This window comes from Triturus cristatus, chromosome 10 (assembly GCF_964204655.1).
Source record: "Triturus cristatus chromosome 10, aTriCri1.1, whole genome shotgun sequence".
In the NCBI taxonomy this organism is placed as follows: Eukaryota; Metazoa; Chordata; class Amphibia; order Caudata; family Salamandridae; genus Triturus; species Triturus cristatus.
Genome location: NC_140593.1, coordinates 895,721,803 through 895,739,368, shown reverse-complemented (window position 1 = coordinate 895,739,368; position 17,566 = coordinate 895,721,803). Strand labels below are relative to the sequence as shown.

Sequence of the window (17,566 nt, the reverse complement as noted above, 5' to 3'; positions counted from 1 at the left end):
GCCTAGGCTGCCACACAGCAGACATGTTGCTGGACCCCTGGGTAGAGAGCCATCTGCTCTCCTGGGCCTGCAAAAATGCACATCCTGGGCGAGGTGCTAGGTCTCTCCCTCCAGGATGGATGGGCAAGGGGAAGCTTCAAAGCCATGCCGCCTTTGTTAGCTTCTCCAGGCCACTTGCTGTACCCAGCACCTGGCCCCTACCGGTTCTCAACCCCCACTCTGGTGGGAAGACTGACTGGCTGGAAACCCCAAGGAAGGACCGGGGGTGTGCCAGCCTCTGCCAACCCCACCCCTCAGGTGGGGGAGGCGAGGTGAAGCACATCTCCAGGCTCTCGCCATCTTGAAGATGGGGAGCCCTGCCCAATCAGGACTAGGCCACTGCCCCCCTCCCACAGGAGAGTGGCAAGATAGGGGGTGTACCCACCCCAGGGCAGGGACCCAGTGGTCCCTGTCCTTTACCTACCTGTAACGCCCCTAAATGTATTATTTAGGGGCACCCTGAATCTTCCTTCCTTAGATCCAGATTCCGAAACAGCAATGAAGATCAAGAAGCAAGAATACCTGCCGTGCAGCTGCTAACAAGAGGAAGACACCAACTGCTTTGGCCCCAAAAAGTAGCATTACTCACAGCGGTGGTGTTCAAAGACCAAGATCTCCTCTCCTCAGCTGAGTCCTCGGAGGACACAAATATGCAATCGGACTCTGAAAATAGTCTCGTTCTATTCCCTTCCATCCCGCCACAAACCGTGAATGACTGTTTAAGTTAACTTCCCAACCTGGGCACCAAGATCAACTCTAACTTGCCTTGATGAATAAGAGCTGCAGATCCTGGCAAACTCCCCACCTCACAACACTACATAAACTTCATAAATGGCCAAGGTCCGGTCAGCCATACTGCATCTCAAGATTATGAGAGATCTGAAAGGCATAGTAACCATATCCCCTGTAGCTAACGCAAGATGGTTACAGTTGAACTGTTTACAGAGTTAGTTATCTGTTTGGTCCACCAATGTTCTATGGTTTGACCTTGTATTGGGTTGTAACAAGGGAAGTTGTTTACCTGGCTCACCTCCCATCATAGTGCGTCGAAGTCCCAACTCACAGGAGGCAGTAAGATAAAGAACAATATACACATATCTTTGGCTACACTGGAAAAGTATACAATAGTTACATGGAATGTCAGGGGCATGGGCTCCGTGCACAAACAACGCAGAACACACACCCAGTTGAATAGAAGAAAAGTGCAAATTCCTATTACAGGAGACACACTTCACCAATTCCAAGGCTATTAAACTACATAGAAAGTGGAGAGGGCAAGTGTTTAATACATTATGTTCGAGGTATATGAGCTGCAGATTACACACTGTGCATAGATCGCCATCTGGTGTTGGGCCCGGATGTTTGCACATGTTTTTGTCTTGGAAAGACTTTGAAAGTCACAAGGTATGTGACTCCTCCTTTGGATCATAGTGCGCATGGGTATCTGCTCCATCCTCAGATAGTTTTTTTTCTGCCTTCGGACTCGGATGTGTTCTCGCGTTCCAGTTCGGAACCGTTAACGGTTTTCTCTTTCGACGCGCAATCCTTCCCATCTCGACGGTATTGTTTTCGATCGTGTTTCCAGCCACACGCGACCCTTCAACTTCGAAGTCTTCGATTCCGGTCTTCGACAAAGGCCTTCGGGCCAACCCGGGCCTCATCTCCAGCTCATGGAAAGGACGCCATTTAAAAAGTGTCCTCGATGTGGGTCGAAGTTTCCCCACACCGAGCTACATGAGGTTTGCAACCTCTGCCTCTCACCGGAGCACGAGCCAGAGACTGTCCAGCTTGTGCCTCCTTCCGCTCCAAAAAGACCACCCGGGACCAACGAGCTCGAAGAACAATGGCACGCTCGTCATCTTCGATCCCCGACAACATCTTTCAAGAGGGCTTCGATGTTCCGGAGCAGGGTCGAGTCGAGGATGCCATCATCAGCGCCTCCGAAGCAGATGATTCCGACGTCGAGGTCATCACTCCAACTCAAAGGGCCGTGAGTACAGACGTTGACTTCTCTCTCATCCCCCCCCCCCCCCACCCCTCCGACACCATCAAAAAATGCTTTGGTACCACCTCCACCTTCGGGCCCAGGTGCATGCCGAGACACTGCTTCCCATGCCCTGCCTTGGGGTCCGGTAAAGAAGCCTAGTAAGCCTTTAAGCGACTCGGGCTCGAGTCAGCCTACCCTTGGTACCGAAAAGCAACATCCAGCACCTAAGAAAAAGGCGTCATCGACCTCATCCACGCCGACCGCTGCTCCCACATCGAAGCACTTGGCGTCGAAGGCTAGCACCAGTTCCTCGGCACCGACAACACCCTCGGAGCCGACTAAAAAAACGCCCGCGAAAAGGCCCTGATACTTCCAAGCCAAAGACCTCGGAACCGAAAAAACAGCAACCGGTTCCAACTGATAAAGACACTTCCAAACTACACGGTTCCAAGCCTAGAACCCCTACCGAATCGACGCCCAAATAACTTACGGCACCCAAGCCCTCGGCTCCGAAGGATCTGTCTCCCACAGATTAACTGTTTCATCCAGATCCTACCCAAAAGACTTTAATGAAGGATCCTTAGACTGGTCATTTAATGCTCAGCATCAAAAAAAGACAACTAGAAATGCCCGCACCGCCACCAAAGAAAAGAGACTTTGCTACCTCTAGGATTCCTTCTCCTCCTCCTCCTCCCCACCAAACCACTCTCCCACACCATCACCTACCCCAATAGATGATGATAACACCACAGATGATGCAGGGGGAGGTGCGGACGATCAACCCCTTGGTGACCCTACTCCTACTGGCTCTCCTGACCCCTGGGATGATTACAGTGTCCCAGATGTCCCTTACACCCCACAAGACAATATTTATCCCTCCAGGGCTTCCCCCTCAGAGGACAATATCGGATTCAACCAGCTCCTTCAAAGAGTTGCCCAATACCACGGTGTGGCCCTGCATACAGACCCAGTAGAGGAAGATTTTCTTATGGATACCTTTGATACCACACAAAGGTCCACCTCAACTCTGCCCATGCTTAAAGGGGTCATTAAGCACGCACCAGAGATCTTTAAAGACCCCGTCAGAGCTCGGGTCATCAACCCAAGAATAGAGAAGAAATATAAAGCTGCCCCTGCTGACCCAGTATACATTAAGGGCCCCGCACCACTAGACTCACTAGTAGTCTCTAATGCCAGGAAGAGAGCAAATTCCCAAATGTCAGGTGACACACCACCACCAGACAAGGAATCAAAACTCCTAGACGCAATTGGCAAACGCACAGCGTCACAGGCAGCAAATATTTGGCGCATTGCTAACACCCAAGCGCTCCTAGTCAGGTATGACAGGGCACATTATGACGAGCTTGAGTCCATAATGCAGCACCTCCCTGACAAATATAAAAACAGGGCCAGTGAACTAATCCAAGAGGGTAAGACCATCAGTAACACCTCCATCCGCTGTGCCCTAGATGCAGCAAATACCACCTCAAGGGCAATCAACACCAGTGTCCTTCTGCAGGCATGCCTGGTTACGTATATCAGGTTTTAAACCTGAGGTACAGAGTTCTATACTCAATCAGCCTTTTGATGAGCAACACCTATTTGGCCCCAATGTAGACGTATCCCTCGAGAAAATGAAGGAGGATACAGACATGGCCAAATCTATGGGAGCCTTGCAATCGCAAGCTCCCAGACGGTCCTTTCGTCGCTCATCCTTTAGAAGCACCCATCGAGGCTACTCCTCTGATAGCCCCTCCACCGCTTACAAAGCTCCAGCACAATCCACCTTTACTAGAGGTTACCAAAGGGGTGGTTACAGGGGGAATAACAGCAAAGGCAGAGGCAAAAACAACAACTCCCGCTCTGCCTCCACACCTACCCCATGACTTCCCTCCACTTCCCCCGACTGGAGTGGAATAGTCGGGGGGGAAGACTCCACCAATTTCTCCCTGCCTGGATAAACATCACTTCATACAGGTGGGTCCACGAAATCATTCAATCAGGCTACTGTCTCGAACTAACATCTACCCCCCCCAAACATACCACCCAAACACTGTCCAATGTCACAAGAACATTTGTTACTGTTAAAGCAGGAGGTAATCTCCCTCCTACAAAAAAATGCAATAGAACCAGTTCCCCTGCACCAACAAAACAAGGGAGTCTACTCTCTATATTTTCTCATACCAAAAAATGACGGATCTCTAAGGCCTATTTTAGACCTCAGACCCGTAAACCTATACATACATTCAGACCATTTCCACATGGTCACACTTCAGGAGGTCCTCCCTCTGCTTTCCCAGGGTGACTTCCTTGCTACTCTAGACCTCAAGGACGCTTATTTCCACATTCCCATTCACAGCGCTCACAGGAAATATCTCAGATTCGTAGTGGACGGTCAGCACTACCAATTCAAAGTACTCCCATTTGGAGTCACCACAGCACCAAGAGTGTTTACCAAGTGCCTAGCAGTAGTGGCAGCACACCTAAGGAGACAACACATACATGTCTTCCCATATCTAGATGACTGGCTTATAAAAGCCAATTCGTACAATCAGTGCGTACAACACACTCACGCCACTATTCAACAACTTCACGACCTGGGGTTCACAATAAATCACGCCAAGTCCCAGCTGCAACCATCCCACACGCAACAGTACCTCGGTGCCACAATAGACACCTCAAAAGCGCTCGCCTACCCCAGTCCCGCCCGTATAGCGAGCATCCAATCTCTTCTCACCAGATTCCAACCGCAACACTCTCTTCCAGTTCGAGTGTTCATGCAACTCATAGGGATGATGGCCTCTTGCATATTCATAGTGCCTCATGCAAGACTCCAGATGCGTCCTCTCCAAGAGTGCTTAGCGCGCCAATGGAACCAGGCTCACGGTCAGCTAACAGATTTAGTGTTGGTAGACGGTCGTACCCATCGCTCTCTGCAGTGGTGGAACACCAAGAACCTTTCCAAAGGGTGACCGTTCCTCGAGCCAGTTCCTCAAATAGTCATGACAGCGGACGCATCGCTCTACTAGCCATATTCCTATGCTTAAAACCATTTCAAAAACAAATATCAGGGAAGACTGTCTTAGTCCGCACCGACAACATGACAGCCATGTATTATATCCAAAAACAAGGCGGGACACTCTCTACAGCTCTCTCAGCTTTCACAGAGCATATGGAGGTGGGCTATACCTCAGAACATTTTTCTCCTATCCCAACATGTCCCAGGAGTCCAAAACACAATAGCCGATCTCTTGTGCTGTCAAACAGAACAAATCCACGAGTGGGAACTTCATCAATAAGTTCTTCAGCCGTTCTTTCAGATTTGGGGGTAACCACAGATAGACCTCTTCACCACCCAAGAAAATGCCAAATGCCCAAACTTCGCCGCCAGATATCCTCGCCCATTGTCCAAAGGCAATGCGGTATGGATGAACTGGTCAGGCAGATTTGCGTACGCTTTCCCGCCTCTCCTACTCATTCCGCTAGTGGTGCACAAACTACAGCAACACTCATTAACGCTCATCCTAGTTGCTCCAACTTGGGCCAGACAGCCATGGTACACCACACTGCCCTGTGTGGAATTTAAACACCGTTCTTACAAGACTAATGGGGCCTCCATTTGAACCTCTACATAAATGTGAGCTACAATTCTTAACATGGAAAATTGCTTTCCTCGTAGCCATTACTTCTCTACGAAGAGTTAGTGAATTACAAGCACTAACCATTCAAGAACCCTTTCTCCAGATGCATCTTAATAAAGTTGTTCTCCGAACTAATCCTAAATTCCTCCCTAAAGTCCTTTCTCCCTTCCACCTCAATCAATCTGTAGAGCTGCATGTATTCTTCTCGCAGCCACAAACAGTCGCAGAAAGAGCTCTTCACACCTTAGATGTCAAAAGAGCACTACTATACTACATAGAGATAGAAAAAACACTTTCGTAAGACCAAACAACTCTTCGTGTCTTTCTCTCCACCACACAAAGGCAACTCCATATCAAAATCTGGGATAGCTAGGTGGATTGTCAAATGCATACAGATTTGTTACCACAAAGCAAAACGTACATTATCTGTTCCTCCTAAAGCCCACTCTACACGAAAGATAGAGGCTTTAATGGCATTTTTAGGAAATATTCCTTTAGATGATATCTGCAGAGCAGCTACATGGTCTACACTGCACACATTCACAAAACACTATTGTGTTGATGTGCAAACTAAACAACAGGCTAGTGTGGGCCAGGCTGTACTCAAAACACTATTTCAAACTACTGCAACAGATACTGGTGGTCGCCGCTAGGAGTGGATACTGTTTTACAATCTATGCACAGTGTGTAATCTGCAGCTCATATGCCTCGAACAGAATATGCTACTTACCAGTATGCATCTGTTCTTGGTATGTAGAGCTGCAGATCTACACACGCCCACCCGCCTCCCCGGCTACCTTTATCTGTTCCAGTATTATCTTACTTAGATACACCACAGATGGGCATCTTTCCTGTTTCTTACTAAGCTCCATCATTTCCCTGCTGGCGAAAAAGAATCTGAGGATGGAGCCGATGCCCATGCGCACTATGATCCAAAGGAGGAGTCACATACCTCGTGACTTCCAAAGACTTTCCAAGACAAAAACAAGTGCAAACATCCGGGCCCAACACCAGATGGCGATCTATGCACAGTGTGTAGATCTGCAGCTCTACATGCCAAGAACAGATGCATACTGGTAAGTAGCATATTCCATTCCGCTTTTGCAAGGGGAGCTGCTATCTGGGTCAGAAACTGAACCCCATCTGTTGCCCTAGAACTGCAAATAGACGTAAATGGTAGATATGTCCTGATACATGGCTCGCTAGATGGCACTCACATAGTTATAGACAGTCTATATGCCCCGAACTACGATCAGGATAAATTCTTAGAAAGTCTAAACGCAACGCTAATGGACTGAGTAGATTACCCCTGGATATTAGGGGGAGATTATAACGCAGTCTTAGACATGAGCTTAGACCGCTCACATCCCCCATTACAAGGAGCGGCTGCCATCAAGCAGGCGGATGCCCTCCGTGGGTGTGCTGGGGGTTGGTGGAAGCTTGGCGTATCAAAAACCCAAACTGCCGCGAATACTCATTCTACTCCCTGCCCCACATGCTCCACACAAAATTTGATAGGGTGTTCTGCTCCCTTACCCTCACGGCCCAAGTCATGCGCACCACTTACTTTAGGAAGACTTTTTGAGAAGATAACCCCTTAGAGGTCACTCTGTCTTGGGGGAGGAGCCCTACACCAGTCCCCACCTGGAAGCTGCAGATGCTGGAAGATGCAGTGTTTCATAACACTATGGCCACAACCATCTCCAAATATTTTGCTGAAAATACTGATACAGCGTCCTCGCGACTAACCGGATGGGAAGCATTCAAGACTGTAGTGAGGGGTACAGCCATCAGCACAACTGTAGGGGCCCGAAAAAACGGTTCACAAAGACTTATGAGGTCGAAAACAAGCTGAATAAATTAGAGCAGAAAACAGTCATTGATCTCACTAAAGCGGAAGCTCTGCAAGTAGCACGCATAACACACGCAGATCTACTAGAACGACTACGCATGATAATTATCCACCCTACACTCAACTGAGGCATGCAGAAGCGGACAAGTCAGGCACTCTCCTAGCATGAATCTTACGCGATGCACCACCACCCACCCCTATACATGAAGTTATCACACCTAGTGGCACAACTGTGAACACGTAAATAGATATAAACTTAGCCTTCTGCGAATACTGCAAGACACTGTACGAGGCCCCGAAGGGGTAGGAGAGGAAACAATAGAAACCTTCCTCTGTGATCTCACTTGTACCCAACTGTCCCAGGCGAACCAAAAAGATATAGCAGGCCAAATCTCCAAAACCGAGATCAAGGAACTTCTCCGGGAACTCCAACGCAACAAAACATCAGGATTAGATGGCCTACCTGCAGAATTTTACAGCACCTTCTCAGACAAATTAGTCCCTCACTTAGAGCACCTATACCAGTCAGCTCTAGAATCTGGAAGCCTCCCCCTACCACAATGCAAGCCCTAGTTACCTCTCTTTCCAAGCCCGACAGAGAAAGGAGTTGTCCTAACAGCTAGGGCGCTCGACCTCGGACCTGGGGAACTGGGTTCGAGTCTTGGTAATGACGCTGAACATCCTGTGATTCTGGGCAAATCACTTAATCTCCCCGTTCCTAACAACAACAAAAAGGAACGTGTGTCCTCATGTAACGTAACTGGTGCTATCTAAAGCGCTCTGATACCCGATTGGATTCGGGTCAAGTTCGCGCTATATAAAACTCTACAAAAAAGAAAAAAAAAATCCACAGACATCTCAGGATACCGACCGCTATCGCTTTTAAATACTGAATATAAAATCCTAAGTAAAATTTTAGCCCGCTGTCTACTTCCTTTCCTGCCACAACCTATGTACACGGCTCAATGCGGTTTTGTGCCTGGCTGTAGCACCTATCTCAATATCAGGCGTCTTTCATTTCCTGGAGGCCCCCTAAGAACCTTTTGGGAGCCTGTTGCATCCCCTTAGACTTGTGCCAAGCCTTTAATACCCTTAGTTGGGAATACATTTTGGTAATACTCCGCAAGTTTGGTATTCCCCCTGCATATGTGCGCTGGGTCAAACTGCTCTATACTGTACCCATTGCGAGAGCCCGCACAGGTGCGTGTGTGTCGCATCCCTACCCAGTGGGCAGAGGCACAAGTCGAGGCTGCCCACTATCACCACTCCTATTTGCGTTAGGGCTTGAACCCCTAGTAATAAAACTTCAGAAAGAGGCAGCGGGATAAGGCTTTTGCATTGGTAACACTACGCATGTACTATCATCATACGCTGACGATATCATCCTTTTTGTTCGCGACCTAAAAGACAATCTCGAGCTCATACCGCACATATTTAAGCAGTTTGAACAAATTTCGGGACTTACCATAAATGAGACCAAGTCCTATGGGGGGCGTGGCTAGCAGCCGGCGAGGATGGTCGCAGCCTAGTGAGGCTCTCGACCCCCCGCCCGATTCTCCGCTAAGAACATCCTGTAAACGCCTGGGAACCCCGAGGAAAACCGGGGGGGATCCCAGGGGACACCTTGGGCTCTGCTCCGATCTGGGCTGCGCCCCGGCGATAGCGCCGGTTACGGAGAAAGGAGACGCTGCAGCGCGGGCACTTTGGCAGCCAAGATGGCGGCTGCCCCGGGTCTGGGGTGACGGGGCCTGCGGATGCGCTGTGGCGCTGCGGACGAGGTGTCACTCTGTGCCGGAGTGTTGGGACCTTGCTGGGGTGCGGGTCTCCGGGCCGCCGGCCGCCGGTGGGACCGGACTGGCGCTCGGATCCTCCGAGACGTGGCTCCTCCCCCCCCCCCTCCCCGGCCGCGACAAAGACTGGTGGCCCTGGACTGAGGGGCGCCGCAGGCTCTGGAGACCGGAGCGTGGCCTGCCTGTCCCCCGCTGGGGATCGGGTGCCCGGAATGCGGGATTTCGTCGCCCTGCCGCACTGAGGCGCTCCTGGTGAAGGATCGAGGCCGGTCGGGAGGGACCGGTGAGGCGGCCATTTTCTGTTCCTCCTTTCCCCCGAGAGAGACGCTGCATCGCCCGGCGTCCCTGCTCTGGAGACTGGGGCGGCCGCGCGCTCCTGGGGAGGCTCTTTTGTGTCGACAGCGGAGTGCCTCCTGTTCTCCCGGGCCCTGCCTGGCGGAGTGGGGGCGGAGCGGCCAGCGGACCGGCCCGCTGGCCATAGTAGACTGTGGATCAGCCAGGACCCCGTGCTCTGTCCAGGGGCACCACACGCGCTGGCCCGCGGCGCCACGCATACCGCACGCGCCATTGCGGACCTCCCCTGATCCCCGTGTGGGGCCAACTGAAAAGCTAATTGCAGCGGGGCCTTGAGACGGCACTGGACCCCACCGAGGGACGTGGCTCGAAGTGGGGCGCCGTGGCTGACTGCGGAGCAGCAACACGTGAGCAGCGGACCTAACTGAGAGGCGGCTCTGGGACCTGGACTACAGCAAGGGCGAGGGGACGTAGCCGAGAGACCCCTGGTTGGCCGGCCCCACCGGGAGGCGCACGCTAAGCGGACCACTCTATCAGCGGAAGGGGCATATCGCCCGCCACGGGATTCTGGGGGCAGCTGGACTGCACATACCGCCTCAACATGGGAAAACCGAGAGGGGGGGAGAGGTGACAGAGGCCCCACCTCGGAGGCGCCTGCGGGAGTCCCACAGAGCCCAACGGACCTACAACAGATGCAAGATCGCATCCTGGAGGCCATCGCGACCACGAAGGACGCACTGCACCAAGACATAGCGCAGGTGGCAACGGGGCAAGATTGCAGAGACCACTCTGAAAGACATCATCCCGGCACAACAATCTGTCGAGGGCCGGCTAACTGAGGCGCTGGATCGTATACACGCATTGGAAAGGAGGGCCGAGGATGCTGAAAACCGCAGCAGGCGCAATAACGTGCGCCTGGTAGGCCTGCCGGAAAAAAAAGAGGGCTCCGACATGGTGGGCTACTTGGATGTTTGGCTGCGAACGGTCGTGGCCCCGGAGGGCCTCTCGCCCTTCTTCACGTTGGAACGCGCGCACCGGGTACCTGCCAGACCCCTAGACCAGGCCAGCCGCCTCGTCCCGTGATCATCAAACTCCTGCACTACAAAGATAGGGACTGGTTGTTGCAGAGGGCCAGAGACGCGGGTCCCTTCCAGGTGGAAAATAGCAAGGTCACGCTATTCCCGGACTACACATTTGAGACCCAAAAGCTGCGCGCCTCCTTCCTTTCCATCAAAAAGGAACTCCGCTCTGAGGGCCTCCAGTATTCGCTGCTCTTCCCGGCCAGGCTCAGAGTGGTAGCAGATGGTAACACGATGTTCTTCCTCACGGCGGCGGAGGCATGGACCTGGTGGGACACCTACAGGGCGGACGCGGCCGGGACCAGGGCAACAGCAGCGACCGGCGAGGAAGTCACAGAGGATCCGTGGGCGCAGGCGGGGGACCGGGAGACCGACGGACTCCCAGACGGAGGACGGCAGAAGGGCTGCATTGCAGGCGGTGATGGACTTATCGGGCGCGGCATTGGCTCCGTCGGGACGGGCCTCCGGCTCGGAAGACCAGGGTACGGACTCGGAGTCGGGACACTCAGACTCTAGCAGCACGAAAGGCCCGGTGGTCACGCCACAGACCTCGGAGGAAATAATCGAGGGCTGAGCGTTGAACAAGAGACTCCTGATGTGCAACGGTGGCCGGGGCTCGCCATTACAGACACCTGAGCAGGATACAGTAAGATTGAACTTTCGTGAGCTTCATGAGTATTGTGGGGCCGGGGGGGATGAGTCGATGGCTGGGATCTTGTGACTAGTCAACGCCCTACAGGGCCCATAAGGCCTCCGTAGTGTAGACTGCGGACTACCTGGTTTGTGAGAGCGCGGTTGCTCGAGCACAGTTTCTCGAGCACAGTTTGGATGGGAACAGCTTTTGCGAAGTTAGGTCCTGTTCTGGGGGGGGAGGGGCCTGAAGTAGTTGGGGGGGCTCAAGACGAAGTGCAGGGGGGGAGGTAGGGGTTGTGTTGAGGGGGGGAGGGGATAGTGCCACCGTATGCGCCTGGGGACGGATTGCCTGTGTTAAATGCCGTACAATGTGGGACAATGGCTAATGCGGGGTCGATAAAATGTGTGACTTGGAATGTGAGGGGGCTCCACTCCATGGCAAGACGGCACAAGGTGCATGCTTATTTGGTCCGCAGGGGAGTGCAGATAGCGTTTCTGCAGGAAACTCACCTCACAAAGAAGGAGGGCATAGCCTTGCAGCGTAGATGGAGGGCCAACTGTTCTACACCACGTACTCTGCCTTTGCTAGAGGGGTACTAATTTGGATACGGGCGGGCACTCCTTTTCAGGTGACCAGACAAATAGCGGACCCGGAGGGACGGTACGTAGCGGTGGAGGGCAAACTCAGGGGTAAGCATATTGCTCTAGGTAGCATCTATGCGCCTAATGTGGACCTGGCAACCTACTTTGCATGACTCTCTGGTGCGCTGGCTGGCTACCTCGCGGGCCCAGTGCTCTTAGGGGGAGACTTCAATTCCATAGCAGACATTACACTAGATAGGTCACACCCGCCGCTGCCCGCGTCCCCGGGGCACCGGTTGGCAAAAACTAGATCGGATTGGCAGAACAAATGGGCTGTGACTGACGCTTGGCGCGCTCAGCTTCCAGAGGAGCGGGACTACTCGTTCTACTCCGGCCTCCATGACCTTCATGTCCGATTGGACGCCTCCCTGTGCTCTCCATTAGTCCTCCCTGCGGCGGCCAAGACGGAATATCTGGCACGCACCATTTCCGACCGTAATCCCCTGCTATTAACGCTAGGCTGGATGAACGAAGTATCGCCGATCCCGACGTGGCGACTGAGGTCGGACACGTTAGATGACCCACCGTTCCAGGCGTCGCTCGATGAAAGGATTGGGCACTACTTTGTAGAGAATGATGGTACCGCGACCTCGAGGGCGGCGGAATGGGATGCCTTTAATATCGTGGTGAGGGGCCATTGCATAGGGAAATACGCGGGGATACGAAAGACCCTGCTGGACGACTTAAACAGAGCCGAACGCGCGCTGAGAGAGGCCAAAGTGGCGCGCCCCAACCGACCCGAGCTACAGGACAGGGTCTGCGAGGCGCGGGAGGCGGTTGCGGTGGAGGTGGAGCGTCTTCGCAGCTTCGATTATAGAACGTACCTGACTAAATCGCACGCCGAGGGGGATAAGGCTGGGACACTGCTGGCCTGGTTAGCGAACCCTACTAGAAACAGTCATCCCATCTTAGCTTTACGGGGCGGGGAGGGCCGTATAGGCATCACGCAACCGGCCATTTTGGACGGCTTTCGGTCCTACTACGTACGTTTGTACAAAAGTGCATTACTGGCACAGGGTGAAGAAGTAGAGGCATACCTCGACGAGCTGCAACTACCACGGCTGGAACAGGAGCACGCAGATGCCCTGGGTGGCCAAATAGAACTAGCAGAAATTAAGGGAGCCGTGAAGCAGATGGCCCGCAATAAAACCCCGGGCCTGGATGGCCTGCCCATAGAGTTTTACGGCCGATACCTGGAGCAACTGGCTCCCCGGCTCCAAATTGTCTACAATGAGGCCAGGAACAGAGGACGGCTCCCGCGCTCCATGCGTGAGGCCATAATGATTCCCTTACTAAAGCCACGCAGAGAAAGCACTGACCCTGCGTCCTACCGACCCCTGTCAATGCTAACTACAGATTACAAGATCCTCAGCACCATACTGGCGACCAGGCTGATGCGCCATATGCAAGAATTGATCCACAAGGATCAGTCTGGGTTCATACCCACCTGCAACACCACCCACAACATTCGGCGGTTGATCAGGCTTGTAAATGACCCACCGCCCGAGGCGCGGACGCCCCTAGTGTTGTCGGTCGACATTGAAAAGGCGTTCGATAGTCTGGAATGGGAATACCTGTTCAAGGTGATGCGGAGATTCGGCCTGGGCGACACCTACATACACTGGACAAAAGTGCTATATTCCTCGGCGAAGGCACGTGTGAAAGTGGGCACGCTGGTGTCCCAGCAGTTTGAGGTGTGTCACGGCACCAGGCAGGGTTGTGCATTGTCCCCCCTGCTGTTTGCATTGGCGATAGAGCCTCTGGCGGCCATGGCTAGAATGGGCAACCACTACGGCGGGCTGGATTTTAGAGGGCACCGTCACTTCATATCGCTATACGCAGACGACCTCCTCCTCTTTCTGGAGAACTCCGGCGGCGCGGTGGAGGGCGCGGAACGGCTCCTGGAGCGCTTCGGCAGGGTGTCTGGCCTCAGGGTTAATTGGAATAAGACCTGTCTGTTCCCCCTGCGGCGAGAGGAGGTACAGCCCCCCGCCTGCCAATTGATTAGATGGGAGTCTCTCTGTCTAGACTACCTGGGGGTGCATGTATATCATGACGCCTCGGCCTTGCTGGAGGGCAACATAGGGCGTTGCATCCGCGCCCTACAAGGGAGCATGTCTTTCTGGGCCACCCTGCCACTGTCGGTAACGGGCCGCATATCTCTGCTGAAGATGATCGCCTTGCCCCGATTATTATATTTCTTCAGGACACTCCCAGTGTGGGTGCCTGGAGCGATCTTTAAGCACCTCAAGTCGTTGATAACATCCTTCCTGTGGGGATCGGGCAGACGCAGAATAGCGCTAACGACGTTGACCCGTCCAAAAGACGAAGGGGGCCTGGCGGTCCCGAACTTCGAGCTCTATTATTTAGCTGCACAACTGCAGTCCTTCACGCAGGAAGTAGCGAGAGTATACCGTGGCCCGGAGAGGGAGAGGGACGCTGGCACTCCCCGCATTGTATTGGCTTACATCACCCTCCAACAGAGGTTGGCGCTTGGGGACCTGACCCAGGAGGAGCGTACGTTCCGCCTATGCTGCAACAGTTCGCAGAGACGAGCAGGAGTCAGACACCCATATGCGCCCGAAATTCCACTGGGCATGGTGACAGCAATCCCTCATGGGGGTGATTGGTCGAGGCTGCAGTTGTGGGAGGAGGCGGGTCTGCAGATGTTGGGGGACCTGTATGATGACGGCGTGTTGTCCCCGTTCCAGACTCTGCAAGATCGCTACGACCTCCCAAGAGGGGATTACCTCTTGCATGCGGCGGTAGTGAGAGCCATACAGGCACATTGGGGTGAGGGCTTAATTGAGCCCGCAACGACGCAGGCGTGCCAATACACAATGATGTCGGCTGGCACCTTCAAGGCAGTGACGTGTCTTTGCTCACGGATGGTAAAGGAGACCCTTCAGCCCCTGACTGCGTTAAAAAACAAGTGGGAGCTGGACCTGCAGGTGGACATCCCTGACACCACGTTGGCGCAGTTAGTGCGTAGAGCCAGAAAAAGCACGAGAAATGCGCGATTTCAATTGATCCATTTCTATGTGCTCCACAGAGCATACCTTACCCCAGACAAAATTAGGAAATACTTTGGAGCTGCGGAAGCTGCGTGCCCTAGATGTAACAGGGTGGAAGCAGACCTGATCCACATGCTGAGGGCCTGCCCAAACCTGCAGGAGTACTGGGGGGAGGTCGGCGGTACGTTGAATGACGTAGCAGATAGAGACTTGCAATACGACGCGGCCGTTTGTATACTCCACTGGTTCCCGCACACGCCCAAGAATAAAATATCCAGAAAGTTTATAGACATGGGCCTTATCCTGGCAAAGAGGGAGGTGACGAAGGGGTGGAAGTCGAAGGTGGGTCCTACACACCGGAGATGGCTGAATGAATTCCTCAAATGGGCGGCTAGCGAGAGCACACTCAGATACCAGCTAGCTCACCGCAAACCGGATGACCGGGCTCAGGCGGCGGCAATGGAATGGGAAATGTTAGTACAGGCCTTGCGAGATAGCCTAGCCAGTGGGGAGGAAGATGAGAACTCTGATGACGCAGTAGACGGAGTCGTGACATCAGCTCCCCTGCTAATCACACACGATTAGGGATCAATGGATCTTTCCTGCTACCCACCACACATGCTAATTATTCCTGACTAGGCGCAATGGGGGGGGGGGGGCACTAGGGAGGGGAGGGCTGAGGGTGGGTTTGCAAGTTTAAGGTTTCATGGAAGTAGACTGTAAGATCTGAAAGACACACGTTAGTTAGATTCCTCACCTTAGAATATCCCCAGGCGTCAGACTGGATCCGGAAGATTTTTCGTCAGCAATACCCCTTGCGCGTCGCTAGGCGTCGTCTGCGACTCCGCGTCCGTCGTCGGCGTCGTGCGCCGGAATGACGTCGTCGGAGTACTTAGACGCCGCCCTCGCGCGTTGACGTCAGTTCTTCTTTTTTCCACACCAGTAAGTGCAGATCCGGGAGAGCTACCCCTTTAGTCAATTTTTGACTAACTTTTTTGATCCTTTTTGATCTTGTCTCGACTCCGGTGCCGGTAGGATGCCTGGTTTTAAAGCCTGTGCTGACTGTAGCCGCTTGATGTCAGTTACGGACAATCACCGCCGGTGCCTTTACTGCTTGGGCCTCGACCACGACGCGGAGTCGTGCTCGGACTGCAAGGCCCTGACCTCGAAGGCTAGACGGGAGCGGTCCCGTTAGCTTCTCGAGATTCGCCACGCGGCTCCGCGCGCCTCTCGATCCTGGTCCAGGAGGAGGTCCAAGGATCGGTCGCGGAGCCGCAGCTGACGTCACCATCGGTCGTCGGGATCCAAGTCTTCGGGTAAGTCGAAGCATTCCAAGAAGTCCAAGAGGCGACACCGCTCTTCGGACTCCCCTCGCCGGTCGCGCGACTCGGCCGAGGGTCAGGGTGGTTCCACCCCCGCAGCTCCGGCGGAGCCGCAGGCGCCGCGCACGTCCCCATACCCTCCGGACCCTGGGACTGACGCGACGCCGGCGGAAGTCAGTGCCTTCCTCTCGGCCATAAGGAACCTGGCTCCGCCGTCGCCGCCCGCTGGCGCGCCTTCGGGCCCCGCGGACCCGACTGGGCTGCCTTGCCTGCCGGTGGCCCCGGCGCCGTTGACGGCTCCGGCCTCGACGCCGCAAGCGCCCGAGGGACCCGTTCCCGAGTCCCCGCCGACGCCGGTCGACCTCGTAACGCCTCCTCTGCCGGCGTCGACACCGGTACCACCCCCGACGCCGACGTCGACTCCGCTCGACGTCGAGCCCCAGTTCAGCCCCTCTCCGGGCCCGGCGCCGCTACGGCGCCGATGGACGCCGCGTTCGGCGCTGCTAGAGACACATTATGTCTATCGCCCGGCTCCGTTACTTCCTCCTGTATACCAGGAATCGGATGATGGGGACAACTGGGAGAGATCCGAGGATCCTATGGCCGTTCAGGCTCAACTGTCACAGGACTGGGCAGATGAACTGGGGGAGGCCAGTGGCCTGGATACCTCTCCAGACACTGGATTTGTCTCTCCTCCGACTGTGGCTTCGGAGGAGGGCGCTGCTTTCTCTGTGGTGCTGCGCAAGGCGGCCGCAGACCTTGGGCTCGAGCTGCCTGCCGTGGCTGTGAGGACTAACGTCCTTACTGAGGTGCTTCTGTCTGCAGCAAGCTCCACTGAGCCTCTGCTGCAATTCAATGAGGCCCTCATTGACGTTCTGCAGGGCACCTGGTCCAAGCCCTCCACAGTTCCTCCTGTGGACAGGAATGTCGCCAGGCGCCACCGCCCTGCTCCGGGCGACCCCAGTTTTCTGTCCCAACACCCTACCCCTGAGAGCCTGGTTATCCAGGCCTCTACCTCCCAATCCTCTTTCCCGATCGCCCCGCCGGACCGGGATTCCAAGAGACTGGAACAGTTTGGCAAGAAGCTGTTCTCCTCCCTTAGTTTGGGCCTGCGGTCTTTGAACACCGCTTGTCTCTTGGACCGTTATTCCCACTCTCTGTGGGATGCGGTGGAGGACGTGCTGCCCCTGTGTCCGGAGGAGGTCCGGACACGACTTACCCAGGCTCTGGCCGATGGGAGGAATGCAGCGCGACATGCTATCCGATGTGGGCT

The 17,566-nt window shown here is 54.2% G+C and overlaps 1 protein-coding gene across 4 annotated transcripts in view; it reads left to right on the top strand.

Annotated features, from left to right (window-relative positions):
• Window positions 1-17,566, top strand: part of SMARCC1 (SWI/SNF related BAF chromatin remodeling complex subunit C1) — a 958,790-nt gene that overhangs the window by 700,725 nt on the left and 240,499 nt on the right. The window lies entirely within an intron of this gene.